The sequence below is a fragment of the Podarcis erhardii genome (genome assembly GCF_964252035.2).
Source record: "Podarcis erhardii genome assembly, chromosome: 7".
In the NCBI taxonomy this organism is placed as follows: domain Eukaryota; kingdom Metazoa; phylum Chordata; class Lepidosauria; order Squamata; family Lacertidae; genus Podarcis; species Podarcis erhardii.
Window position 1 is genome coordinate 12,598,933 of NC_138511.1, and position 10,149 is coordinate 12,609,081.

General features: G+C 49.4%; 1 protein-coding gene across 2 annotated transcripts in view; it reads right to left on the reverse strand.

Moving 5' to 3' along the window:
• The window catches only part of RPH3A (rabphilin 3A), a 120,477-nt gene extending 111,380 nt beyond the window's left edge, over window positions 1-9,097 (reverse strand). The window contains exon 1 of one of the 2 annotated variants that reach the window (XM_081870976.1): window positions 8,829-9,097. The gene's annotated coding sequence lies outside the window, so the exon portion shown is untranslated. Of the gene's footprint in view, window positions 1-3,386; window positions 3,461-8,828 lie in introns of those variants that run through there. The other variant, XM_081870975.1, reaches the window with a different exon arrangement.
• Between the last annotated feature and the right edge of the window lie 1,052 nt (window positions 9,098-10,149).

Sequence of the window (10,149 nt, forward strand, 5' to 3'; positions counted from 1 at the left end):
AGGCGTATCCCAGGAACAAACACCAGAATCCAGAGCAGGGCCCAGGGCCAAGCCCACCCCCTAGCTAAGCCTTGCTGCTCCGCTGTTGGAAAGACCACTGCCGTATAACTGCTGCAGACTCCCGTGACAAAAAGCCAGGCTCATCGGCAGCCTTTTGCACAGCTGCCAACGAGCAGGCGGGGAAGTGTTTCAAAATCTAGAGTTTGTTCAGGAAGATCAGGACCAGAATTGACAGCTATTGCAATGAGCTCCTTGCTCTCCATGCATATAGCTTATGACTCCCCAGAGGATATGGTCCACAGAGCAAAGAAAACAAAACCCCACAGGTGTGATTCTCAGATGCAGCAGCAGGGCGACAAAGTGGGTCACATGTCATAGTTACGCAGACACAACCTCCATGCAGGGCAGGAGCCAGGAGCCTTTCCTCTGTCACCTGGGGACAGGTGAATTTGTTGGGGACCCAAAACTGGAGCAGAGCCACAGCAAAGGGGGGCAAGGGAATCTCACAAAACTCTTTCTTGTTAGGGTTAAAGACCAGCATCACATAGAACTCATCGTCCAAAAGTGTGTCGTAGGATAAAATAAGAATAAAGCCAGGATACTAGGAAGGGCATTGAAGGTGTGAAGAGGAGGACAACCGAAGGGATCGAGGATCTGGAAACCAAGCCCTGGGAGGCATGGTTGGGGGAGCTGGGGGTGTTGAGCCTGGAGAAGAGAAGGTTAAGAGGAGAAGGGCTGTCCCATGGAAGATGGAGCAAGCTTGCTTTCTGCCCCTCCGGAAGGGAGGACTCAAACCAATGGCAAGAAAGGAAATTCCGAGTAAACATCAGGAGGAATTTTCTGGAGGTGGGAGCTGTTTTGACAGTGGAACGGGGTCCCTTGGGAGGTGGTGGACTCCCCTTCCTTGGAGGCATTTAAGCAGAAGGCTGGATGGCCATCAGTCAGAGATGCTTTAGTTGAGATTCCTGCATTGAAGGGGGGTTGGGCTAGATGGCCATTGGGGTCCCTTTCAACTCGACAGTTCTGAGATTCATGAAAATAAGATAAAAGGCAGGGAAAGCTTTTTCCTCTCATTTGCAGGGGGCTTTCCCTTCCTTCCATTATTCCATCCATTTCCGTTACCACCCACCCCCCATTTCCCTCTCCTTCTCAGAGGACCAAACAAAACTGGTTGCTTGCAGAGGACCTTCCTCTCTTCCATTACTCTGTCCATTTGGGTTTAACACCATCACGACCCACCATTTCCCAGGGTTCTGTTCTGCCTCCCATTTCCCATCTTCATGCAACTTGGCTAAGGCTCGGACCCGTTTCCCCACCTAGCACAATATCTTTTCCAATATTCTTGCATTCCTTTTTTCTTTTCTTTTATGTTATCTGTTAACTCTGCATGAATCCCGTTTAAATAGGAATGTGCCTTCTATCACACACGCTTCCATGTTAATCATTTCTGCAGAACACAATGCGATGTACAGGAGTTCCCATTGGTTCGTATTGGAGCTACGAGCACTAGAACGTAATATCCAAACCACATTACACCTAGGGTGCATCCTGTTTCCAGCAGGGGCCAGTCAGGCAGCTTAGCCCTTTGTTCCCAGTAGACTACTCTAAACAGGGAGGCTCCATCCTTAGGGGCTGAACCCCACGGCCAGACCTCACCTCTGAGAGTATGTCCAAGTCTTTACAAGAATTGCATTACTGGATCCTAGCAAATGCCCATCTAGCCTAGAATCCTGCGGCCACCAGAAGCAGCCAGGTGATTACCTCCACAGAGCCCAGAAGGCACACCCCCACCCCCCACCGGTTATTTTTACATGCCCATTTGGCAATACAGAAGCACCTCCTTGGCCCCAGCCACCTCCTTCAGAAAGCACTCAGTCAAGGAAAGAGGGTGGACAAGGCTCCCGTATCATCAATAGATGTGAGGTGGGCAGCTTGCCATTAAAGGTGCAAGAGCCCCGTTCTATTTTATACCTGGCCGCCCATCAGGAAGCTGTCCACCTCCATCTGTCTCAAGGCATTGCAGATCACAGCCTCCTTCATCGTCACCCCTCAAACATATTGCCACTCCAGGTGTACTCAGAACGGGATGTGGGCTTTTGCCCTTTCTCGGCTCCACAGCTCTGCGGGCCTGGGGATCAAAGATGAGCAGGGAGGAGTCTGCAAGCCCCAATAAGTCTGCAGCAAAGCGGGGGCACTAGCCAAGACAACACACACCCTCCCGCTCATTTCGAGGGACACAAAGCCAACCTTCCACAAGCTTTCCCAAAGCAAGAGAATTTATGCTTTTTCCTTTCCCTGCACCCCATTCACGTACCAGAACTGTAGTTCCCCACGCCCAGTACTTAACCCCCCAGCACCCTCAACACACTACGGTTCCCAGGATTCGTTCAGGAAGGTGATGCACTTTAAATGTATGGCAGAGGCACGCAGGGATTAGGGAGTCCTTTGCCGCCAGCTGCCACCTGAGACTTGGCTGGCTTTGTTGTAACAGGCCGACACTGTTCGGAAACCTGGCTTGAGATGCTTAATCACAGGGTTGTGGGTTCAAGTCTCACGTTGGGCAAAAGATTCCTGCATTGCAGGGGGGTGGACTAGGGGACCCTCATGGTCCCCTCCAACTCTACAGTTCTTTGATTTAACACCTGCAGGTCAAAATCTCACTGATTCCCCCCCCCCAGCCCAGTTCAATCAGGTTTTGGGCAATGGAAGGCAGTTCCATGCCCAGCCAACCAAGAGCCTGTTGCTGGCAAAGGCGGAAGCAGCACTTCAGGCTTCCTGCATGCAGAATTGAACCCCAGCACTAGGACCCCTCCCCATTTGAGGCAGTGGACCAAAGGGGGGGGGGGCAAGGAGGAGCCACAACAAGCCACTTGAAGCATCTGCCCAGTCTATCACAGCAGATCCGCCTAGCACTGTATATTTAAAGCATACTCAACGGGCATTTGACTTCCTCTAAAGAATCCCGGGAGCTGCAGTTTGTTAAGGGTGTTGGGAATTGTAGATTGGTGGGGGAACTACAGATCCCTAGATACTTCAGAGGAGCTTTCAATGGGTGTTGAGTGTGCTCCAAATGCTCTGCCCCCCAAGCCAGACGCCTGCCAGGGAGCCCCCTCTCCTTTGGGGGGGGGGTTGAACGAGATAACCCCTGGGCTACTTCTTCCAACGCTGTGATTCTTTGCAGGCTACCGAGGTGAGGTTGCTGAGCTTTCCCACGGCGGGAACGATCGTTCCCGTGTTTCCCAGCAGGAGGCGGGGTGGGGAGGAAACGTGGGAATGCCCCTGCCTGCAACCCGCGCCCAGATACCTCCCGAGCGCCTAGCGGCGTCGCCCGACCCGTGACACCCAACCGGCCAGCCAGCCCAAACTGGGGGGTGAGAGCGGCTTACCGTCAAGGCAGGCAAGGCTCTCCTTGCGCAGCGGATCTGCGGCAGCGGTTCTGACCGAGGGAGGGAGGGAAAAAAAGAAAGTCCGCGCTCGCTCGCTCGCTCGCTTGTTTCTCGCTCCCTGCTGAGCCGAACGCGGAGATCAAAGGGAACCTGGAGAAAGGCGAGCGGGGGAGAGGTGACGTCGCCCGGGGGAGACGCCCGTGCGCAGCCGAAAGGGAGAGTGCATGCCCTGCGCGCGCCTCGCCGCCTCTCCGTCCAGCTGTGGCGCGAGCCCTCGCCTTCCCCGCATGCGCGAGCCGCCCGGACTAGTCGCAAGAGGCACATCAATCGCAAGCCCTGCCCCGCCTGCCAGGCGAGGCTCCCGCTGCGCAGAGCTGGGGGGGGGGGGAGAGAGAGAGAGCGGGGGGGGGGGACGGGCGGAGGGACTGGCTGGCCGCGTGGGAGGGGCTGGGGAGGGAGCAGCTGGACAGAAAAGAAGGAACCCGGGCCGGGTTCAAGGGAAACCACAATATACGCGCCGTTCCGACGTGACGGCCAACACGCAGGTTCCTCACTCTGACGCGCAGGCGGACACGTAAGCCGTTGCTGTCCTCCGCCGGAGGTTTCTAAGCAGAGGTCAGGCGGCTACTACCTGCCAGGGATGCTTTAGTTTAGCTGCGATTCCTGCACGGCGGGGGGGGGGGGTTGGACTAGATGACCCCTGGGGTCCCTTCCAGCTCTACAATTCTGGGGTTCTAATTCTGGGGTTCTAAGCGCACGGTGTTCACAAACAGCCGTTGGGCTCTTCCCTCGCGAAGGTTTTTTTTTAATGGATCGCCACATTTCAGCTTTCCGCAGGACGGCAGGTTTGGGGAGGGGAGAGCGAAAGCAGAGGCTGTAGCTCAGGGGGAGAACATTTTCCTTAAATGCGGAAAGTGCCTGATCCAATCCCTGATGGCGACCCCAGCCTGAAATTCCGGAGGTGGACCAATAATCCGGCTCAGTGCATTATACTGTATATCCTAAAAGATCGTCCCAAATGTGTCTCAGAAACCCCATCCCTCATTTTTGCTAACTGTGAAGCCTCCCTGGATATATATGGCTTCACAGTATATATTTTGCAAAATCTTGGGGAACGTTCCGCCCAAATTCTGTCTAAATTTAGACGGCGTCCCTGCCCACAATCTTCTCTCTTGCAACGCTTTCATCCTCCGCCACCCCCAGGTCTCCTGCTGTCCCGCTGCCCCCCCACCCCACCCCCCCAGGCTGCAGGCGCCCGCTGTTAACTCCTCAATCCTCCTTCCCAGCTCTCCAACTGCATTTTCTTGCATTCATCCCGTTTCTCTTCTCTGCGTGGGGCTTCCCTTGTGCTTGATCCGGAAGCTGCAGTTAGTGCAGAGTGCTGCAGCACGATTGCGGACAGAGTAGCACACCTGTGCTTAGGAACCTTGCACAGTTTGGCTGTTCGCTGCCTGGCAGATTCAAAGTTCAGCTTGGGACCAGTTTACCTGTGAGATCAACACACCCCATAGATGCCCACTGAACTGCTTTGATCAGTGGAACCGCCGCTGTTACAGATGCCACATAGTACCCATTTCACTTTTTTTTTTTAATAGGATATTTATTGAAGTTTTCAAGAATAATACAATGTAAAACAAAAAGAAAAGAAACAAAAAAAATACAAAAATAAAAACAACTAAAAACACATAGAATTTCCATTTACTTATTTTCTTTTAACTTATTTTCCAGACCTCCTCATACCTCCCTTTCTTATATTCCAGTTCAAATTATTAATTCAGCAAATCCTCACCATTAGTTTTTACTTATTTCTAAACCTTATTTTCCATATCTCTTAAGCATTACAGCTGGAAACCACTTAATTTCTGTCCCAACATCATTCTAACATTCATTAATTTTACAATATTTCTGCAAATAGTCTTTAAATTTCTTCCAGTCTTCCTCCACCGACTCTTTTCCCTGGTCTCGGATTCTGCCGGTCATTTCTGCCAGTCCCATAAAGTCCATCATCTTCATCTGCCATTCTTCCAGAGTGGGTAGATCTTGTGTCTTCCAATATTTTGCGATAAGTATTCTTGCTGCTGTTGTCGCATACATAAAAAAATTTCTGTCCTTCTTTGGCATCAATTGGCCAACCATGCCTAGGAGAAAGGCCTCTGGTTTCTTCAAGAAGGTATATTTAAATACCTTTTTCATTTCATTATAAATCATTTCCCAGAAAGCCTTAATCCTTGGGCACGTCCACCAAAGGTGAAAGAATGTACCTTCAGTCTCTTTACATTTCCAACATTTATTATCGGGCAAATGATAAATTTTTGCAAGTTTGACTGGGGTCATATACCACCTGTAAATCATTTTCATAATATTCTCTCTTAAGGCATTACATGCCGTAAATTTCATACCGGTGGCCCATTCCACTTTTGAAAGAAATTGATCTTTTGTGCTCTTTAGAACTCCCTGCCACTTCACAGCTGGCAGGTACCTTCACTATCTATTCCCCACCCCCACCCCAGCGCCTACTAAAAACATTTTTTGTTCAGACAAGGCTACCCAGAAATGCAGAATGTTGCCGTGGCTTAATCTGCTTTTTGCTTATCACTTATTTTAATTATTTTTAAAAAATATTTAATTGTTTTTAACCAGTGTGTGTGTGTGTGTGTGTGTTGTAAACCATATTGAGGTTTCCCCTTTTTTTACAATCAGATAGGGTGTTTGCATGGCAGCCATGAAACTTTGTGGTCCCGATTTTAGGGATAGAAAACAGCCCCTTAAAAAAAAAAAAAAGCGGGACTTTGTTGCAGAGGGAATGACAACAGCTGCTCCCCCCCCCTTTTGAATTCAAACACCTGCCAGTTTTCACTGCAAGCTCCTGTTTAATGTTTAGGAATCAATACGAGAGAAACAGACGCAAGTAAGGGAATGTTAGCTGCATGGGGACAGAAACCGAATGGCCAAGTGTTACAGCCACGGGCGGTGAGGGGGAGCTTTGAGACTGACACCCTCTGGCTTCTGAACTGTGGTGCGACCAGCTAACTTTAGACCAGGGGTCAGCAAACTTCTTCAGCAGGGGGCCGGTCCACTGTCCCTCTTACCTTGTGGGGGGCCGGACTATATTTTGGGAGAAAACATAAACAAATTCCTATGCCCCACGAATAACCCAAAGATGCATTTTAAATAAAAGCAGACATTCTACTTATGTAAAAACACCAGGCAGGCCCCACAAATAAGCCAGAGATGCATTTTTAAAGAAAAGGACACATTCTACTCATGTAAAAACACCAGGCAGGCCCCACAAATAACCCAGAGGTGCAGTTTAAATAAAAGCACACATTCTACTCATGTAAAAACACCAGGCAGGCCCCACAAATAACCCAGAGGTGCATTTTAAATAAAAGGACACATTCGACTCATGTACTGTAAAAACACACTGATTCCCGGACCGTCCACAAGCCAGATTGAGAAGGCGATTGGGCCGCATCCAGCTCACGGGCCTTAGGTTGCCTACCCATGCTTTAGACCCTGGGCTCAATAGGTTCACAATGATGCCCCTTTAAATAGCTTAGGGGGGTTAAGGAAAAACTGCAACAATTTGTTGCAGACTCACCTGCAAAGTCATGGGCCAAGCCAGGAGCCCAGGACCAAAGGATAAGCCAGAATGGGAGGACAAACTAGGAGGCAGGACCACAGCAGAGTCCCGAGATACCCTTTGGGATCCTCACAACTCTGTGGAACGGTTGCACTGTTTGGGGTTTTTCAGTTTAGAGAAAAGGGAAGTAAGAAGCGAAATGTCAGAAGTAGATAAAACAATGCCTGGCACTAAGAAACGTTTTTCTCCCTCTCTCCTAATGCTTAAGACTCATGGAAACTGAATGTTGGAAGATTCAGGACAGAGAAAAGAAAATATTTCTTCCTGCTGCACTTAGTTAAACTGCGGAACTCCCTCCCACTGGATGCAGGGAACCTGGATGGCTTTAAAAGAGGACTGGGCAAATTCACGGAGAAGGAGAGGGCTCTTGATGGCAACTAGCCATGTTGGCTATGCTGTGCCCCCATAGTTGGAGGCAGCAATGCTTTCAAACTCCAAATTGCTGGGCGCCACAGGAGGGGAGAAGGAGGCCTGTGCTCAGGTCCTGTTTGCAGTTTTCCCACTGAGGCATCTGCTGGTCCCCAGTGAGAACAGGATCCTGGACTTAGATGGGCTGCTGGCCCATCTTCTTACGTTCTTAATGCCACCTTGAAGTTGTGATAGGAATTTTGAGGTCTTAGATATACAGTGGTACCTCGGGTTAAGTACTTAATTTGTTCCGGAGGTCTGTTCTTAACCTGAAACTGTTCTTAACCTGAAGCACCACTTTAGCTGCTGCCGCGCCGCCAGAGCCCAATTTCTGTTCTCATCCTGAAGCAAAGTTCTTAACCTGAAGCACTATTTCTGGGTTAGCAGAGTCTGTAACCTGAAGCGTATGTAACCCGAGGTACCACTGTATGTTAAATGTTCATTATTGTACCAACCAAGCACATAGATCAGCTCAGGAAGACCGACCTGAAACCATTTTGATTCCCAAACTGAGCAAATGTTTTCTCTGCAAGGTCAAAGGAAAAGGGAAAAGCCTCCCCATTGTCTTTTCCTTCACAAATCCTGTCTTAAGGGCACATTTAAGATATGAATAGGGTGTGAGCCTGTGACTTGGCTCAGGAACTAAGTACTGTATTCATCATTACAAAAGACTGGCCAGGCTCCCCAGGCAATCCAATCAAGTGACCATTAAACAGGTACCTGGCAGACAGGAGGTAAACAAAGCACTCAGATTTCTGCTGTAGACCGCCCTTTCTGTGATGTATGTATGATGTTTCTGGGGGTGGTCTTGGACTCCAGGGAGGGAATTCAAAAGTCTATATAAGGGCTTGCACACCATTGTCCTGGGTTCCTCTTCCCTCCGCGTGGTGAGTGAGGACCCTGTTGTAACAGATCAATAAGGATCAGGCTTACTAGCTGCTTTGCTTCTCAATACAGTGGTGCCTCGCAAGACGAAAAGAATCCGTTCCGCGATTCTCTTCGTCTAGCGGTTTTTTCGTCTTGCGAAGCAAGCCCATTGACGGCTTAGCGGATTAGCGCTATTAGCGGCTTTTAGCGGCTGAGCGGATAAGCGGCTTAGAAAAGGGGGGGGAGGGGGGAAAAGTCGGAAAAACTCGCAAGACATTTCGTCTTGCGAAGCAAGCCCATAGGCAAATTCGTTTTGCGAAGCGCCTCCAAAACGGAAAGCCCTTTCGTCTAGCGGCTTTTTCGTCTTGCGAGGCGTTCGTCTTGCGGGGCACCGCTGTATTCTCTGGTTGGCCTCTGTTATTTTCTCCTACCAATAGGGAACCTACGTAAGGACTCTATACGGGCTCTTGCATACCCCATAAGGGGACAAAAGGGCAGATTTTTGTTTATAACAAAGTACCCACCTGAGTTCTGTTTCGCCCAAACACACCAGAGGCCTTGTCCTGCAGACACCCTTGCTTCTTCCTGCATTAATATTCAGCTGCTGCTCCTTCAGTGTGCGTCGACTCTCTTCTCCCCAAGAACAGGGCGTCTGAAATTACTTGGCATCCTCCATAACAGATGAAGCATCGCTTGTCTTTGCTGAAGAACCTCCCCATGAGACTAGGAAAAGCAAGGGCATAGCAGGATGTCTGGAAGCCATGCAAGGTGTGGGGCGGGGGGGCGTGGAGTAGAGAACAACAAACTTACAAGCAGTACCGGATTAACGTATAAGTCAAACAAGCTATAGCTTAGGGCCCCACTCTCTTGCGGGCCCCCAAAAAATTAAAGGGGGGGGAACCCCTGGATGTACATTTCCGAAATATAAAATAAAAGAACAAATAAAATAAAACCTACATGCAGGGAGGCAGTGGAAGACAGGAGTGCCTGGCGTGCTCTGGTCCATGGGGTCACGAAGAGTCGGACACGACTAAACGACTAAACAACAACACATGCAGCAACAGTGTTTTGTGTTGTCTGGCCTCCTGTGATGTAAGTAATGGGCCCCGCCTGCTAGCCTGCTCCCTAAAAAATCACATATTTTGTTATGTGCAAATGGCTTTCGATACCTATTAGGCCAGTGGTGGCCAAACTTTTTTTCAAAGAGGGCCACAATTGATGAAGTGAAAAACAACCAGAGTTGTTGACCTTTTTACCTTTTTTTTAGGATTGAGGTTGTTGAGGGTTTTTTTAGGATTTTACCCCAGGAAATAAACTGCCACAGGGGTTGGATTAAACCGACTGGCAGGGTGGATTAGGCCACCAGAACAGACTTTGGACCTGTCTGTATTAGGTCCATAAATTACCATATGGCATATATTCAACACAAAACACAGTGACAATTTGTTGTTGACAAAAGACAGCTTGGCATATACAGTGGTACCTCGGGTTAAGAACTTAATTCGTTCCAGAGGTCCGTTCTTAACCTGAAACTGTTCTTAACCTGAAGCACCACTTTAGCTAATGGGGCCTCCCACTGCCGCAGGAGCCCAATTTCTGTTCTCATCCTGAAGCAAAGTTCTTATCCTGAAGCACTATTTCTGGGTTAGTGGAGGCTGTAACCTGAAGCATCTGTAACCCGAGGTACCACTATAAATGGCCCCATTACCTTCAGTAGCTTAGGGCCTCATGAAACCCAAATCCAGTCCTGGTTATAAGGCAGGATTCTGCAAAGCATTTGTGCAAAATTTCAAAGGACTGATTAATGAGGACCAGGCACCATCAGGATTTCCTGATAGCTGTGGT